We start from the raw sequence: 19,039 nt of genomic DNA, 5'->3' as shown, positions 1-19,039 counted from the left end.
AGCTTAGTTATACTGCATTTTAAAATGTGCTTGATTTTAATTTGCATATAAAACAAAGTGTTCTTAACAAAATGTTCTGAACCTGTTTCCTTTAAAATGGTCTTTTTTTATTTTGGTGTCTTAGATTATAGGAGTTTTGGTTTCGTGGTATTTGTATAAATATTTCTGGTAGTGGAAGAGGCAGACATGAATTGAAGGGTTTTAGTCATAAGTTATCTGTCATTGTTAAAAGCTATTTGGGGGATGAAGGAATAGCCACTGATGATTTGCAACTGTAGCTGTGTCTGAACAAAATACCTATATTCTTTTTAATCCTCTGTTTCTATGAGTAGATATATAAAACCTGAATTATTCTTTTTTCAGCAAATAGTGTGTTCATATCTAAAATACAAGTTGTACCAGATTGACTGATTTCAGTTTTTTATTGTTTTTTCATAATGCTTATCTCTATAATTGGTTGAGAGAAACAGGTTCAGAGGGTAATCCAAAGATCTGCCTCTCTTTCCACATTTACCTTGGAGGGAGACCATCGCAGGCATTGTTTTTTGATTACAACATTACAGTTTCAGCTGCATTAAGTGCTTGCTTTAGAATATTTTTTGCTGCATCAGTAAACTGAATAGGTTTCCACTACTATCTAGAAAGTGCCAGAGGGAAGGGAAAGGACAGGAGTTACAAGGTTGATGGTGAAGAAGAAAAGAGGGAGTGACTGGAGGATGGAGCCAAGCATTTTCGTACTGGTGATGGGAAACTGTTGATGGACCCCAGAACTGACATGAAACTCAGGTGGCTTGAGATGAGTAGTGTGAATACCCCCCTGCAATTTATGCAAATGTGTCTTTAATATGTCAGCAAGAAAACATGCAGATTTTTCTTTATTCTGCACTTCTGCTTGCAGGTGCTTGGCATGAATTAAAATTGCAGTCATATGAGTGGAAGTTATATAGTATATTTCAATATTGAAATAGATTCCTGAATGATCTTTTTTCATTTTATGTCTTGTGGCAATTTCAGACACCAGGGTTGCAAGGACAAATAAAAATTATCTTTTTTTTTTTTGTAATATGGGAATTTGGTTCTTAGACTATACATACTCCATGGTAAAATAAGCCAAGTGAAGATTTAAACACATGCTACGCCTGCAGTTAAGATTCATTATTGACTTTTTAATCACACTGTGCTGCATTAAGTTCGTTGTAAATTTACATCATTACATGTAAATTTAACTCTTAGTAACTGAAATTATATCTTCATTTAGAGTTTGTGTTTTGGGTTTTTTTTTTCTGCTTGGAAGATAGGATGTAGAATTTCTGTTTTACTTGTTTTTTGAGGATGATTTCATTGATTGACATTATTTCTCAAGTTCTATGCTAGTTCAGATAACCTGTTCAAGGTTATATTTTTTGATATAACTGCAACAGCTTTTAGGTAGTGACATTAACCATTTTTCATGGCAAGTAGTGTGTAGCTAGCTAAAGACGTATGTAGGGATGGATTATGTCAGTTTTTGATTGCTTAACTTGAGGTTTACTAATCTTCAGGGTGCAAGTACTGAGGGCATTTTGAAAATCAGCCTTAACTGTGTTGACCACAGAGATGTGTTAACAGTGTGTTAACAGAAATAATACCCTGTTGGTGTCTGAAAACCTAGTGGTATAGATTCTGGGAAGTATTTCTAAGAGACAGCTAGAGGAGAAGAGAAGATAGTGTACCTATGAAATACTAGTAAGCCAACTTCATGTAGGATTGCTTTCCCTTTTCTGTGGCTAAGTGGTATCTTGCTCTCAGTCTTTTTATTACCAATGAAAATGAATCTATCCCGGACTATGTAACCTACAGTAATACCTGATGTGTCAGTCTAGGTAATTGCACTGGTGCCCTTTCGAGTTGTGCCTCAGACAGAACTAATGCATGTAATACAACCTCAGTGCTTCCAGACAGGCCTGAACCCCAAGCTTGGAAAGCAGTCCTGTTGACTGTCTTCTACAGGGAATATTCACTCTTAACTACGTTGAGTGTACAGAGCTTCCAGTAGTAGGCTATTAAATAAGGACTTTGTCACTTAAGGAGGAAAGAGAGCTCAAGGCTCTGATAAAGCACAGGAAACAAAACTGTTGACAGAGAAAATTCCTTTTCTGTATAGTCACTTTTATGAGAAGAGCCACTCCCCAAAGGTAGTAGATTTAACTGTTGGTGGATCCTTGTGACATAATGTGTTTTTTTTCCCCTTGTATTCAGACGTTTAAAAGGGATAAAGAAAACTGCATGGATTAATATCCTTTCAAAGTTATTTGTGGTAGTTGCCATGTTATTTATGTTATGTTCTAATTTAAAAATACTTGTCTCTCTGTAATCTTAAGAGGCTTCGGAAAAGTAATATTTTCCATTTTGTGAAAAAACAAGGGACATTTATGAGTGTCCTTACAGCTTGTTTAACTCCTGATAAAGCTTCTTCCACAGTATGTATAAGCCTTACTTTTTCTGCTAGGTAGTAGTAGTATTCTACTTGCCTTGGGTCACACCTCAAGTCTAGGAAGCTTTCCGATTAAGCAATATAGAGAAAATAGAGAAATATAGAGAAACTGCGTTCTGTTTTACAGCGTGGAGTTGAGCTTTTATTTTTAATAATGTCCTTTTCCTCGGATGAGTGGCTCGGCTGTATTTTTGAACTAGACCTTAGGGTTAGCAGTGGTTTTCTTTGGGTAGCAAAGGGGCCGAGTTCAGGTGTCAGAAGCGAGGGAAGGCGTGCAGAGCGGGGACCAAAGGCGGACTTCACAGGTGGGGCACGCCGCGTCCAGAATCGCCTATTACTGGAGCACGTTCCTTTTGAAATGTTGGGAAGCTGGTGGGCTTTTTGTTTTGGTTTGGGTTGAAGCCAAAGGAAGGCCTAGGGGTTGTCTTAGGGCTTTGCTATCTGTGCTATCAACAATATTTTGATCTGAAAAGGCAGACATCTGTGTTTATGTAGTGAAACACGGAGTATGTAAATCTGCTCTTAGATCCCTGTACTGCAGGTTTTCTTTGACAGATGCTGCACGCAGTATTATTCATGATACATGCTGATTATGTGTTCTAAGGATAATTAAATGTTTTGAACTTTAGTAGGCCATAGGGATATATCCAGGTATCCATTCATTATTTATTTATTTTTTAAAATTCCAGGCATGAAACCTTGTAGACTGAATAATACAATGAGGTGATTACTGTGTGGTGCTGTTCATTGCTCTTAAACCCACGCTCTGCAGCATCAAAAGTTTTATGAGAGAGGAAGTGGAATTGAGGCTAAGAAATATGTCAGGTGTCCCAGTGCCTTGTTTTGTAGTGATACGAGTTTAATATTACCGGTGGTTCTGCCACAATTCTTCATTGACCAGCTCCTTCAGCAGAAGACTGTTGAATTCTGCACCTATGAATGGTGCGCTGGTCACAGAATTATGCTATGAAATGCCTTGTGTTACTTCTCTGGTTTTGGGGTGTTGTGTTTTTGTGGGGTTTTTTAGTTCTTTTTTTTTTGATACTTTGAAGCTTAAAATGTATGAAAGTTAAATAGTGGCAATTCTATTGATAAGATTCAAAAGGCAAAAAGCAGCTTTTGTCCTTAATTTTCAGTATAGTTTTATTATCTTGTTTTTGCCCATCAGTTTTTGGGAAGTGCTTCCTAAAAAATGTCACTGAGGGAACATCACAAGAAGCATGCTATGTTGTTGTTGATGGGTATTTTTATATGCATAAATCTTTGTAGTTTATCTTATCTTTTATAGTAATTTAGATGATACTAGAAATTACTAATATTTGAATTTTAATTTTAGGTATTTTTTTTTTTAAATGGATTTTTTATATATTTAGGAGCCCTTAGAATAATTTTAAGCTGCCTTGCTTTGGTGTTACTTCAAGTATCCAAGATCACTGAATGACAAAGTGACATGGTCACAAAATATTATTTTCTGCCCAGGTTGTGCTTGTTCTTTTCTGGCTTTCCTACAAATGTGGTGCGGAAATGTATCTGCCCAAATAATTCCATGAGATTAGCTGTAAGAATTTGTATTGCTGTAATAAACACTGAAACCTGTAGCTTCTGATCTGTAATTTTGTTAGCTTAATTTTTTGTTTGATGTATTTTAAATGATTCATTTTAAAAGGATACTGGCATTTCAGTATGCAGTACTACAATATTTAGGGCTACTTATTTTTCTGTGATATAACGCCATGCATAATACAGGCTTAAATTTTTTTAGAGGTCATATTTGGAGCTCTGCTGCTGTGTGTGCTTTTAATAGTATTGATGAAGGCTGAAGTCTTCACCTGAAAGTTACGTATTTTGAACTAAGTTTAAAATTGTTTATATATTTCTTTTACCTTACCTAATTTCCTAGAATGTGAAAGCTGTGTTTGAAAACAATAGAAGATTGCCCTGTGGAATGATTTAAGTGTGTGCCATTCTGAGACACTACTTAGAGACACGCTGTTATATTGAAGGGTTTTTTAAAATGTTTTTGTTTTAAAAGTGGTGTGCAGTCCAACTCTAAATTCAAACAAATAACTAGAGAAGATATGATCGCTATTAAGTGTTAATTAATTTTGTAGGAAATAGACAGCTGATGGATAGAAGGACATTATGACCTTGTAGGAAACAGAAGGTATTTAGGATTATAATAAGCATTAGTAGCCTTTCTGTATCATAGGTCTTTGTATATTTTGTTTAGGAGATCTAGAAGTAACTTTAATAAATGTGACCTATTTTTAGATTTAGTTTGTCTTTTGGGCTATTGAAAATCCTGCTTATGATGTCTTTGGAACTGTTTTTACTTGAAAGATGCAACAAAAGTTTTGGGTATTTAGTGAAATATTCACATGTATCAGGAGGAGGAGATTAAACTTGCAGTTTTATGGGTGGGTGAGATTTGTATATAGTAAATCTGATCTAAAGAAATGCAACCACATTTTCTTCACACGTACTAGAGCATGTTCTGTAAGCATTTTCTGCAGTTACTTTTGTTGAGCGCTTCACGATTAGTTAATGTACAGTAGGCATGTTATAAATGCATGTCTGACATATCAGAATATTATTTATGCTATGTAAATCATAAATACTTTTTTCTGTATTTTCACTGCTCGTTAGACAGAATTGTCTAGCAGCACTTCAGAGAGTAAATGAACTCTCTTAAGACCAAAATGCTGCCATCAGCAATATCTGTGTGTTTATATTCTTGACTGCCTGGGCTGTGCATGGACCAGTTTTAGAAATAATCCACTGTGTGAATAAAGAATATTCAGATCTTTATCATGCTGAAGTAGAATTTTAATACAAGCACTAAATCAATTAATAGGGTTCTGTTTTGATAGTGAAACTGCCTTTCAAATTTAGACATCCTGTCTCAAAACAGCAATATTAATCATTTAGTAGGGTTAAAAGAGAAGGTTGTTTTTTCGCAGCTTTTTTGCAGTTTTTCAGGTTAATTTGTTTATTTTCAAGCAGGAAGTGAACTTTCTTTGTAGGAAATGGTGTACAGTGCTCTAAAATTAACCTGATCTGTAGCATGTGATGTACCGTTCATCAAAGTGATGCACTGGAATTTAGTGTCGTTTAATGAAAATAGCCGTATCTACAGGGTGTTTTTCTTTATACAATCAACGTACATAATTCAAATTAAAAACAAAATTTTGAGGCTTTTTTACAGAAGTTTGTGCCTGTCTAGAAGTACAGGTGTCTGGGAATGGCATTCACATCCTGGGGTGTGGTGTAAGGCTGGCAGGGGTCAGGGCATGGCAGGGACCGGGCTCGTCATAGCCTGGCTGCGCCAGGGAGAGTGGTCGCCGTCGCTCCCCTTCTTGTGGCTCTACTGGCTCTGCTTCTTTAATGACAGAGCTCGCTTGCTACCTCAAAGCACAAAAAAAAAAAAAGCATCTTAAAGTGCTACATTAATCCTCTTCTATCTAAGAGCAGTATTTGGTGAATTCTGTTTTTCCCATTCCTGTCTGTGTTCTCACTAACTTGGTCGTTTGATCTTCCTTTTCGGCAGACATACACTCTGTAAATACTTCATGTTGATACCAAGATAATCTCTTCTCTAAAATCAGAAGTCTTTAAGTTGATATTATGAGTTACAGGGGAATGAACATTAATTTGCAGGGTGAATATTTCATGTGTTTGTGCTCTCTCTTTTTTAAGGATAAAAGAAGTTAAGGTTTAAAAGTATAAAAGCTTTCAAGTGAACATGCATTTACTTTCACCTCCAAAAGTCATTACTGACTAGATTATCTACCAACATGGACAAGATCTTCTCGTGGTGAGATGTTTCCTTAGATAACTACCCATCCATATAAAAGCTAGTAAACAAGTGTGGTTTTCTGACATTTATTTGTAGTTCATAAAGTTCTTGTGCGAGGCACAAACAAAAACTTTGCTCTGATAATCTGAAAAGGGTTCTTGAGGTGAGGATTGGTGTCTGGCATTATCCCCTGCTATTCTACAGATCCAGCAAAAAAAATTGATCTTATGACAGCTGTGGTGGCTGACTACATATATGAAGTTGGTATGGGTTTGTGTGTGTTTAGTAGTGGGCTGTTCTGAAGCTGAACCAATTTGAGTAAATTCTTTTTTTTCCCCTTGTTGCACTGTACATGAGGTTGAAAAAGGTAGACTTTTGAAAAAGTAAACTGAAAATGACCATGTGTGACACACCTCTGCTTGCTTTAACCTTGTTCCTATGCTGTGTTTTCCATGGAGCATGGTACTAGATCCTGAGTCCGAAGGCCTTTTCCATCGCCTGGTGCTCCAGGGCTGCTTTCCTGCTCTATAGACTTCACCGAGGGAGTATTCCCACAATAGGGCTGCCAACAGGGTAGTAAATACACAGTGCTTTTCTCTCTGGGTGGTAGCTTAATTTAATGCCTTTTAGAGGCGTTCATGATTAGTCATCTCCTTCTCTCACGTCAGTTATTTGCTGTGATGCTATCTGCTGTCTATGCTTGTTGACCTCAGCATGAGTATGTTGAACTGTTGTTCATCAACCATGTACGTGGCAAAAAATTGCAGATTTTCAATTTGTCCTCCAAGATGTGCTACAGAGTGTTTACATAGTGAAGGGAGGTGCTTAGGTCTTATATTTGACTTGATGACTAAATTAAGTAATTCTCACAGATGATACTTTGACACTGGTCATAAATTAAGTGATCACATGAAACCTGTTCATTACAAACCTAATTAATGAGAAGCATTTATTCTACATTTAGCCCTCATATCCTCATCATGTTTTACTAAATGTCTGTTAGGAAAATATGGAATTAAAGCATTTTGAACTATTCCACAAATACCATAATAAGCTCTGAAACAAATGACATCAATCCTGTAAGCCATAACAAAGCAAGATGCTGTTTGAGCTCATTGGGCTGTTGTAAGGAAATAGATTCAATGCGAATTTTTGCTCCTGGTTTCTAAAATGTGAACTGCAGTGGAAATGAAGTTCCAGAAGCTTGTTGAGCAGTAGATAAAAATGCTGTTTTCATAGTAGTAGAAGGCCTTTGATCCTTATTCTTGCTTTTATTTTATTGTGAAGACTGAGTGTTTGAGTATGAGGTGTTCAGTGTGGTGCTTGCTGCTGGATGTGGTTCTACTACACCTTGAGAATGGAAAGTTTAGAAAGATTTCTTGCTAGCATGAAAGACAGTACTCGTGTTTCAATTCTTTTCCTCCCCTTACTGCTTTCATTTTCGTTTTTCTCTATATTACTGTGAAGAAAATACAGTAATGTGTTATTTTAAAGAGATTATACAAGATGTAGAGTATATTTCAAGTGGTCAAAAATCATCAGATTTAGCTTAAAAATTTGACTTGGCCTCTGCTTACACGTGCCACATGTATGTATCCTGGTTTAATAGTCTTCAGATTCTAGTTCGTTTTTTCTCTCAAGCTGTATTCCTTGTACCAAATGAAAGAATTTAGTTGGTATTTTGGTATTTTACATTATCTTGCTGGGGTAGATATGAGCCTTTAAAAGGTTAAATTTTTTTTCAACTAAATATCTCTTCTGCTTGGCTTTCTCACTTGTCTCATGCTGTCATGTTTGAATGGTGAGCAAGAGCTAACCTGGTCTGGAAGGAAGCAGGATACCTGGTGTACATTACACCGTTGAAATAGGTTTCTGCGGCATGAAGAGAGTATGTGTAGCAAAAATAGGTTTAAAAAGCATTGGTCCCAACCGTTCTTTGCTTTGTAAATGAGATTTGAATGTTTAACATAAAAATTTAACGATAAATATATATTCGAAAAACAAATCAATGTTAATTTTATTAACCTTGTAGGTAAGAATTTCTTTAATGGAGTGATACAGAATTTGTATTTTAGAGTTTTGTTCAAGTGATCAAGAACTGTGGAAGGTGGATGTGGGAAACAGGACGGTTCATATATATCAGTCATTCTCATCCCTAGGGCATCCTGACTCTGTGTGAGTCTGACACTCTACATTTTTCTCCCTCTGATATCTGCTATGGGACAAGTAGTAAATTCCGCGCAAATTTGAATTTGAAAGATTTTTTTTAATTTCAGAGCTTTTTCTAGCAGGTTGTCAGGTAATTGAATATTTAGTTATTTCAGCTCAGAAGATAATGTGCAAATAGGTTAATTTGTTCCCTGTGGAAGGGCGAAGGTTCTCTTCAGGCATTGCTTTATCAGGTGCAGTATAAATAGATCAGCATAAATCCTGTTCTCTACACAAGTATAATATAGGCGTTAGGCAAGCAAGCTGCATATAGTTTTGTTTGCATGTTCTGTTGTAGGCTGTTTTTTCATCTAGTCTCTGACACTTCGTGAAGTGTTTCAAGTTTACTCTTGATACAGGCTGTTTCTTGGGCAGGTAGCTGATCTGTACCTACAGAATTTGTGTGGGAAGTGTATGATCTGTGTTAAGGAGCTGATGAGTGTTTGCGGAAGCATGACTTAGGGGATTAGGTGTTGGGAAAAAAGATACCTCTGTGCTTGGTTTGTTTCTGATTTGTGTCTGTGATGTTTGAATGCCTTTGGTTTTTTACTGTCAAAATGTCATTATTTGGATCTTTCCCAATGTTTTTACTCAAGTGATAGGAAACAGAAGGGAAGGAACTAATTGGTATGAATCTGGAAAACATGCTCTGAATACATGTACAAGCATTTGTGCTTTTTTATCCAGATTTCCAGCATGCGAGAGATGTGATGGCAGAAGCATCATTCTGGGAAGTTAGAGCTCTTGGGGAGTCCAAAATGTATTTTCATTCTTATTGTCACCAAAGGATAATGTGGGTATTTCTCTCCTTATTTGGATTCTCAAATTCTTGCTTTATAATGAAGAGCTTGTCTTGCTGGTTCATTAGTAATCGCTACCTCCTACCATCTCTTTTGTCAGCAGGGGGTGGGATTTCCTCCTACACTCACGGGGAAAAAAAAAAAAGGGAGAAAATTAGCTAGTGATAGAGGCTAAAGTTAAAAGAAATTTGAGAAGAAATAGGACAGATGAATCTCTAATTCTGTAATACAGCAATTCTTTCTTTAGATTTGAAGTGAAGAAATCATTCTTCTCTTGATAATGGTATCTTTAGGGGGCCAGGCAACACTGATGTTGCTGGGCAGAGAATATTTACACATAGATCCTCTGCTTGTGCTTGGACTACTTGAACTCGCCAGCATGTATTGACGTTACACATTTGGTTAAGGCAGTTCTAGGTGGAAAGCTACCTGCAGCTGAGAAGCAGTTGCACCTGATACCCTGGTTGCTTCACAGCAAGAAGCCAAGGCACTTCTAAAATTTAGTAAAAGCCTAAGCTGTGAAAGTTGGTAATTCTGTTTGTGCTTCAGCATATCGTGAGGACAGTATAGGTTTTTTAAACAAAAACGTGAGAGGAAATAATTTGTCGCAACATTAACGCGGTTGGCTTGTGTATCTTTTTCATTATCTCAGCTTTTGTTTGTGCTGCAGCCACAGCAGTGGCAATACCTGAGCTGGCTATCAAGTAATTGGTTTGCATACCGCTCCCAGCAGCAGCAGTTTGTGGGAATTAGTCACAATAAATGTTATGGAGGTTTCTATGAAGTCTTCCAGTCACTTCCCTCCATGACTTGAAGTTTTTTATTTCCTGCAGGTTAAAAGCCTTTCCCTTTTCCACATTGCATTTAGCTCCTGTGGTCGGTGGCTAGAGTAAATGCGTTTTTCAACAATTAATCTGTTTCTCAGTCTGTGACTGTGAGTGAGTGTTTATTTCCCCCTTGCCTCAAGAGTATGCTATGCAATTTGAATGTACAGTCTAAATATGCAGAATAAAAATAGCCCATGTTGTGTTGAAGTTGAGATGTTTGCTGAGGCTGTGTGAAGCAAGAGCTTATTTGAAAACCATGTGATTTGTTGTATTATCACCTGTTGTCATGTCAGGAGTTTTCAAAACTAAAGTATTGCACTGTCAGTACTGAACTATGCAATAACAGAATGTTTTATGGGAAATATTTTTTGATGGTCCTTGTAATGTTCCTTTGCCTCTGATGTTGTCATGCTAGTAGTTTGTTGTTCTTTTCTTGTGGGGTAGACTTCCTTATAACTTCCTTATGTGTTCATGGGACTGTGTTAGCTTAAATGGTCACAATCTCTGTTTGAATAATCAGATAAAACAGGTTGTGTGGCATTACTGACACTTTATTCTACTGAACTAGAAAATTACTTGCAACTTCTTGCTTTTAGACTAAGCGTTCCTTTTTTTCCTGCATCTGGGAAGTCAGGTAATTTGTTTTCAGGAAGTCAACTTGTGCCTTTTTTCTTCTTTAATAGCTTGATTGATTGGCCTATTCCCTAGGCAACAGGTGTCCACTGACGTGGTGACCATTAGCATTAATTGACTTTCGTATTGTCAGTCTAATGGCAAGATTGAGATACAAGTTCATATAGAAGAGACAAATAATACTCATCAAAATAGAGAGGGAAGAAAAAGTAATGCATTTTTAAGTGTGGAGAGTATCAAGTTTATTTGTTTAGTTTCAGGTGACTCCTAAGATGTTTAAGGTTAAGGTGTAGCATCAGTACGTTTGTGTTGATTCTCCAGTCTATATGATAAGTAAGAATTGATTCTTGGGGATCAGTACGTGGGGTGAATATTTTGATGGTTCATGGAGAAATTGATCCAGTGTTTCAAATTTGCTATTGAGGTGCAAATTGCAGCATTTAGCCAGAAAAGCTAAAGTAAATCTTATCTTTATTCTTCAGAGGACTTGGTTGTGTATATCTTTGCTGCAATCTCTCTTCAGTTCTTCATCTTTTCTTCGCAATAACTGACTTGACTCAAGTTTGGGAACTTAAGAAAAATGATATGATTTCTTACGTATTTCTTACGTATCCTGAAAAGGATAGGATTTCTTACGTAATTCACTCAGCATCTCTCAACATTAAAAATAGATCTGTGAAATTATTTTAATTTTTTGGCAGTTTCTCAGTGTCATCATGCAATGTTGGATATTTTCATTTCCAATAACAATTTTAACTGATGCTTAAACAAACTTTAGCCTACCTTGAAAATAGAAATTTTTTAAATCAGTACCACAAGAGGAAGAAATCAGGACTAAAGTATTTGTCAGGATTTCAGCCTTATAGCAGGTAATTCCTGATGCTTTCAGTAGAAGCCTCAGTCGCAAATTATTATTTTGTTTTTTAAATTTCAAATCTTTGTTGTAGCTTTGCTTGTTTGGCATTATCTGTTTGTTTACATACAGAGAGGTTACCCTTGGCAAAGCAGGAGAACTTAATGCCTCTCATATCTAGTGCAATCAAGAATAAGCTGTGACACAGGGCAGAGTAAACTAAAGAGCAGAAATGCATATTAAAGTACGCTTACATAAGGAGAATATTTTTAAACTATGCTGGCTTAGTGGCGTGGATTTTGTTAAGGCACTCTCGTATGGTCTTGTAAACACATGCTGTTAAAAACCAGGACGGTCTTATCTTGAGCATCAGACTTTTGATTCTGTAGAGATCATGGAGGGTTGAGAGAGTAAATCCACTGTCAATGCTCTTTCTTATTTTGCTTGAAAGGTTTGAGGGTTATTTACAGGGTTGGATCTTTTTTGTTGTTTTTACTTTATAGCTAGATTCAGCCTGCATGCAGTTTGCAAGAGCTTTCATATTTTCCTTTTTGAATGCTTTTATTATTAAAAAAAAATAGAGGGAAGGATAAACACAGAGAAAAATCCCACTACCTCTAAGGCATACTCAGGATTCTGAAAATGTTTTTCTGAGCAGTGTCCATCATAATGGAATGTGGATCAGACCAGAAGCAACTGTAAAATGCATTTACTTCCTCCCATTGTTAAACTAGCAAGATGTGAACTTCTAAATAGGGCTTTAATATTTGGTTATGCTATTACATAAGATAAAATAATCATAGATCAGATTAGGTAATGGGGGGGAGGAATCAAAGCATAACATATGAACGTGGTTTTAGAATCCATTTACCCATCTGGAAAAACCATGCGAACATGGTTTTAGAATCCATTTATCCAACTCGAAGAATGTCAGGAAAAATGGGTATATTTCTGTAGTGTTGATTTACCGACCACTTTTTACTATTCGTTGTTTGATTTCGATGCTTGACTATTCTGAATGTGTTTGATGTTTCAACTCCCTGAAAACTTTTCATCCCAGCATTGAATCCCGATTTGCCCACTGCATGACTTAATGATCCGTACAGAGAACTGAGGATTGCTATGTACTTCTGTTCAGAGCAAATCCTTCTTCAAAGATTAGTATATAGGTATATTATTTACCTTGTTTTCTTTCTGGAAGTGTTGGTTTTAAATATATACTTTTCACAAGTAGCCATGCAAGTACAATGAGGGAAATTAGGATTTTTTTCGTGTTAATGTTTTTCTTGTGAAATATATCCATTTGGGGCAGAATGGTGAGACTATCTACCTTCAGGGATGAAACCGTCAAGTAGCTGGTAGTGTCTGCATCACTACATATTTTTTTCTGTTCTATTAGATTTCTATTGCTTAGCCATACTTTCTCTTACATATAGTATAATACTGCAAATGTTTTAAAAATAACTGTATCTTCAGTAATAACACATTTATCCCCAGGCACTCTTGGTTTCTCTCTTACCGTTCACTGGAGTCAAAATAGTTGAAAAATGTTAAGCAATGAGAAAACAGAAAAATCAACACTGATCACTGTATAGCCTTTACATGTACTATATTGCTTTTCATAATAAAGGGGAATCTTCTTTGATCCCAAGAAATTAGTTCTGTCATTAATATTTAGGCTTAAGGGCTGTGTTATCGTACAACTGTTAGTGTATTTATCTTATTTTAAGGATTTTAAAAAAAAATAAGTTGTTGCAGGTTAGTAGTTTATTCTAGTGGAAATTTTAGTTGTAATAGCTTAAAAAAACAGATTGGAATATGCATTGTGACAACTCTGAATTATGTAAAGTATCAAACTTTCCTGTCAAATTGGCTGAGTCACATATTTCTCTCAGCTTTCCTTTTTTTGTTAAGTTATTTCAGATTTAAGAAACTGCTATGCAGGGTACAAGATAATTAGAAATAATAGCACACTTCAGTATTTTCACTTGAATAATTTCAGCTGCATGAAATTTAAATTGGCCATCTAGGCTAAGGGGTTGAACACAGATGGCAGAGTAATGGCTGGCTGGTGATCTACTTCCTAGTTGGAAGGACTACACTGATTTTACAGGAAAGGAAATACAGTTTTAGAAACATAGACCAGAACAATTCAAAAATTTTCAGAGCAAGCTGTTTTAAGAATGATAGAATGCATGATACTAAAATTCAGTGGCTTTCAAGAGATTAGTCTTTGCTTTAAGGTGTATCTGATTTAATAAAAATAATAATGTCTTTTTGCAGCACAGTGAAAATGTTAGCTAGACTGTGCATATTCCTTTTTCTTATTTTGTGTAAGAGTTGTCTTTTGTTTTCAAGCTAGCATCCTCACATAAATCATGGCATGTTTCTCTTGCTGTTTCTGAAGGAAAAATAAATTGTTGTTGGTTTACCCGCAGGGGATGAGTTACAACTAATTCTGTTGAAGAGCCATTCTGAATATTATCTTATTTCTGAATAAAACAAAAATTCCATTTTGGATTTTAAGGGCTTCTTATAAATCTGTTCTTAGACTTTATTCTTTACGTTAGTTTCTCATGGCTGGACTTTTGGTTTTATTGCACTTTTGGTCTATCTACCCTCTTTGAGGATGGAATAAGTGAAGAGAGTACCAAAATAGAGCTTGCATAGTGTATTTGTGTCTCTGAGGAATTAGATCAGTTTCTCTGGCATGATTCCTTTGCTTAAACGTTCAAATGATTTTTACATAGTAACACTACATTGACTTAAAGCTTCCTCTGTACAGTAAAGGAAACCAGAGATATTTGAAGCTCCGCGGATCTTGTGTCTCATTTCGTTTTAAAGATTAAAACCTGCCGTAGGCACTTCAGGGTTCACTAACTGGATGTGGCAGATTATTAGCATAGTTTGTGACAGAGCAAAAGTGACAATAAATCTTCAGCCTCTTTTGTACTGTTTTTATAAGAAGACTTAACAACTACAAGCTAGCCTGCATGTTGTCTTTTACTCTTATGTGTCCTTCTTAGGAGTCATTTCTAAAGGAAAGTCTTGAGACTGGACACTTCATAGATACCTGCTAATTTTGCAAAGTTAAGTAAAAAGTAATGGTAAGGACATGGAATAGAGGAGAATGGTCGCTTGACTCAATGCTTCAGTTCTTGTTTCTGTGCGGGACAAAGTCTTAGTCTTGGAAAATAGAGCATTTCATATTTTATTATAAACCTTCTTGAACCAATGTAAATTTTGGAACAACTCCATTCACAAATGAAATTTAAAACAAGCCTTTCAGTCTCTGAGGTGTCGTATTCCTGGAGATTCGTGGGAGTTTTAACATGTTCAGTGAGAGATTAAATAGGTCAATGATAAAAAAAAAAAGAGAAATTTACTAAGTGAAGTAACAGTGGAAATATTTATTTAAACAAAGTACAAAGTAAGAATATTAACCTGGTATCGGACTTGTTGAAAACGCTTGTTTCTTTGATGTCTGGAATGAGATTGTGTAGGGGGCTGTAGGGCTTTTCAGTTGCTGATTTGCTCTGGACCACTAGTGCTGTGTGGGCTCCTGTACCCTCACATCACAGCTTCGTCTCTAGCCAGTTTGTTCATAGCTCTCACTGCGAGATCACCCATCAGTACAAACTTGATCCAGATCGAGTGCGAGCAAATAATAACACTTCTGTTGACTTGATCAAAACATGCAACAATGCTGCTTTTCAGCTCTGTGGTGCCTGCGGTAGGACAGCTGATCCTCTGTTCAGCGTAGGTTTGGAACAGAACGGCACTTACATAAGTGTTTGAACAGATTCACACGGAGAAGCTGGAGACCACTGGTGCTGTGTCATGTGAGTGTATGGGGTTTTGATCTAGTAATTAGGCATCCTAATACCATATTTACTGTCTTGAGATGTAGATCAAGTGTCCGTCATAGTTTTCCCTTTTTATTGGTGAGAGAACTTGTTGCATACAGCCTACTCCAGTCCTTTCTCTTGTTGCTTTTCAGGACCTTGCAAGCTTTCTCTCTACTCAGTTGCTTCTCTCCTGTCATTTCATAGTTTATGTTTGTCTGTCCTTTGCTGCTCATTGCAGTTCCTTGCTCAGGCTTCATTTAGCAGTGACTCTAGTTGCTTTATCACAGAAACATCAGTGCCTTTTTAGCCTTAAAAACTGTTTTGTTGTAACCTTCTAAATTGGACATTCCAGAGAAATTTCCCTAACAAGAGCAACCTTATATGTATTGCTTCTGATGTCTTTTTTAGTAGCCATTTAAATATTGGTAGGATACTAGCAATGAAAATAGCTGATGAGCTTTTTTTTGTCTCTAGGACTGCATGGTGACAGAACATAATTTCTCTTCAGTAGCTCATATTCTGTAATGTAATTGAAGACTGATAAGCTGAAGAGACAGTTGAAGAAGCTTTAATATAAATTGTAACATGGACAGCAAAGTTCAGGTTGAGCTGTTAAACAATAATCATCACAATAAGGTTAGGATTGTGTTTTGATCTTTATAACCTGTGCAGTACCTGGGCGGGGTTTTTTTGTTGATTGCCAACTTTAAAGATTTCTGCATGAGATTTCGTGATCAGTTTCTTTTATGTCTGTTTGGTTTCAGTATCAATATACCAAGATAATACCTATTTTCACTAGTTACTTCTCTGAAAATTGAATTGCATTTTTTAGCAGCCTCTCTTTAATTTAGCAAATTCAATCTTGATTCCTAGAAACTAACTTTACTTTCATTAACTTGAGTATGTTTTACGTTTTTTGCATAAAGCGAAAGTGAATGTGTTTCTGCCGCAATCTTAGAGAGAAGGCGCTTCATGCCTACCACATTTGCTGCCATCATCAAGTTTCTCCTGCAGCTTTTTTCTCTGATAAAGTTAATGAATTTAGGAGGGAAATATTTCATAATCACATAGCAATTTGTATCTGATTTTAATTTCTTCGTAGCCAATGACTACATTTGGGACCCTGCTTCCAACAGCAGAGATAGCTAAGTTTTGAAGAACCGAAGCGCTTTAGATTTCTGAAACAATTTTGTAAACGTTCATCACCTTAATATAGTAAGATGTTGTTTTAGTTCTGTGATGGCTTATATTCTCTACTTTTTGATTTTCATAATTCGATTGATATCCTCAACTTTCCCTCTGCATTTTGTCAGAGCCTCTCTAATAAGAATACATTCAGAGAGGTGATAGTACAGTTGTTGGGATAGTCTTAAGAACTAACAGAACTGACTGTAGTACCTGTAGTACCTCCTTAGAGCTGTCCAGATCGGTTCACTTGTGTTTTGTGTGCGGCAGAGGAAATCAGGTAAGGTAATCCTTGGGAAGTTTCAAGCTAGGGAGTTCTTGACTGCAGTAGAGGAAAGAAGGAAATTTAAAAAAGAAGTGGTGGTTCTTTATTGTGCAGAAAGCAAGTTTATGCATTACATGCCTGACCAGGTAAAGGAACGAGGATAGTGTCAACCTATAGTCCTTCTTTGATAAGAAATCTTATAGACTCTTGTCACTATAGCATTATAGTGGAAGAAGAACCTGAACTACTGAGGCGATGAAGATTGCCATGAGAGTGGTGAAACACAGAAACAAGTTGCCCAGGGAAGTTGTAGATGCCCGGAAACATTGAAGGTTGGACGAGGTGTTGAACAACCTGATCTAGTTGAAGATGGCCCTGCTTATTGCAGGGGGGTTGGGCTAAATGACCTTTAAAGGTCCCTTCCAACCCAACCATTCTATGAATCTGTGATTCTATCTCTACTGGATTATTTTGAGGGCTAACTCATCTGGTGACCTTATAATAACAGTTAGGGCTCTTCTCCCTGGAGTTCTAGAGCAAAACGGCTTCAGTTTTCTCTAAGTGAAAAACTTAATATTGGACTATGATATTAAATGTTGCTGAAGTAAGAGTCTTTAGGGAATGTTGAGGCTCTGTAGAGGCAGTGATTTAAATTTACTCTTCCATAAAACATTTTCTGTTTGTGAGACAAATCTTACAGTTTGGCAGCTTTATTCAGGTCACTGACACCAGTAGCAGTATCAGCCTCTGCAACGCGATTAAGATCCAGAATGGGAATTAGTTTGCTGTAGAAGGGATTGGCCCACTGTTAGTCCTTGGCAGGATGAGACTGCATAAGCATTAGGCTCCAACAGCAGAGGAATGATGGTGCTTGTGATTCAGAAGAAATTACTCTGAAGACAAACATAAAATTTCACTTCTTTCTTCTGCCAGAGAAACAAAAAGCACAAATGGGTCTGCCCAGCACAAATATGTGTTTGGGAACAATGCTCTGTACATATTGTGTGATCCTCCTGCTGCTTCTTTACAGAGATTTCTTAATAAAGTATCCAGTTTACTCTGCCTTTAAGCTGTAGCTTGCAGGATCCTGGAGAAAATCTGCTTTGCTGTATGTTTGTGCCTGCTTTTGTTGACAGTATCAGTGTTGCTTTTCTGGTATTAGTCATAGCTATTTTACCTTTAATTCTGTTAAAAATAAAAATAAATATGGAGATGACTTGCCTTTCAGGTTTTGGTTGCTAGTTATTCATGTGTGATTTAACGTTATTGACTGACAGTAACAATTGTTACCTTCCCAGATTTCTTATACAGTAATGCTGTCTTACTGATCTGTCATTTACTTACAGATACATATTATTCCACTTTGACGGGTTGCCATTTGTCCCCACTGAATTGAGCTGACATCTTGTCATTGTCTGATTTTGTATAATCTTTTTCTGTTGTTTTTTGTCAATCTATCAATGGTCTCTATTCAAGTTCCAGAAAAAGTTATTTTGGTACCTTCAGTTAGGGAATTGATTATACTAAGAGTAGGTGACGTAAAGTTTGAGTAGTGTCCTTTGTGCTAGACTGTTTGCCCAGTCTGGGAGGGGGTGGCCTCTCAAACTGGAGTTGCCCAAATTATGTACTTGTAATTTAGTTGTTCTAGTTTCAGAATTTGTCAGGACAGTCTCAGTTACCTGGAGGAAAAGCAGTATGTAGAACTTTGTGTAAAAGACGCTTCTCCTCCCCTGCTCCTTGGAAGTATCCTGAAAAGTACCTTTTGTGAGTCTTGGCTTTATGAGTGGGATGTTACCACAGGAGAAGCATAGAGACAGAAAAAGACAAGTTGCATGTGGATTTTGTGCAGTGGGGATGGTAGGGGCACGAACCAGTTGCAGAGGATGAAGACTCCTGTGCTGCATGGTTTTACTTTACTTCATACCCATTTGTTCTTGTTTTCCCATGTCATATTTCCTTGACAGCATTTGCTGTTGTCCTTTGTTTCATTCACAGATTGCATTTATTTCAGATCTCAGCTTTTGTTTAGCTAGACCAAATGAGCTTAAGGCAAAATCCTGCAGTTTTCCAGGCTGATTTTCTGGTACGTGACAGCACACGCTGCTCCCAGTGAGGACAGTCTTCCATTCGGGGTGCCCCAGCGATCGGTGC

The sequence above is a fragment of the Apaloderma vittatum genome, unplaced genomic scaffold, assembly GCF_000703405.1.
Source record: "Apaloderma vittatum isolate BGI_N311 unplaced genomic scaffold, ASM70340v1 scaffold7737, whole genome shotgun sequence".
Classification (NCBI taxonomy): domain Eukaryota; kingdom Metazoa; phylum Chordata; class Aves; order Trogoniformes; family Trogonidae; genus Apaloderma; species Apaloderma vittatum.
The sequence above is the reverse complement of the archived record's forward strand: the minus strand, read 5'-3'. Positions refer to the sequence as shown.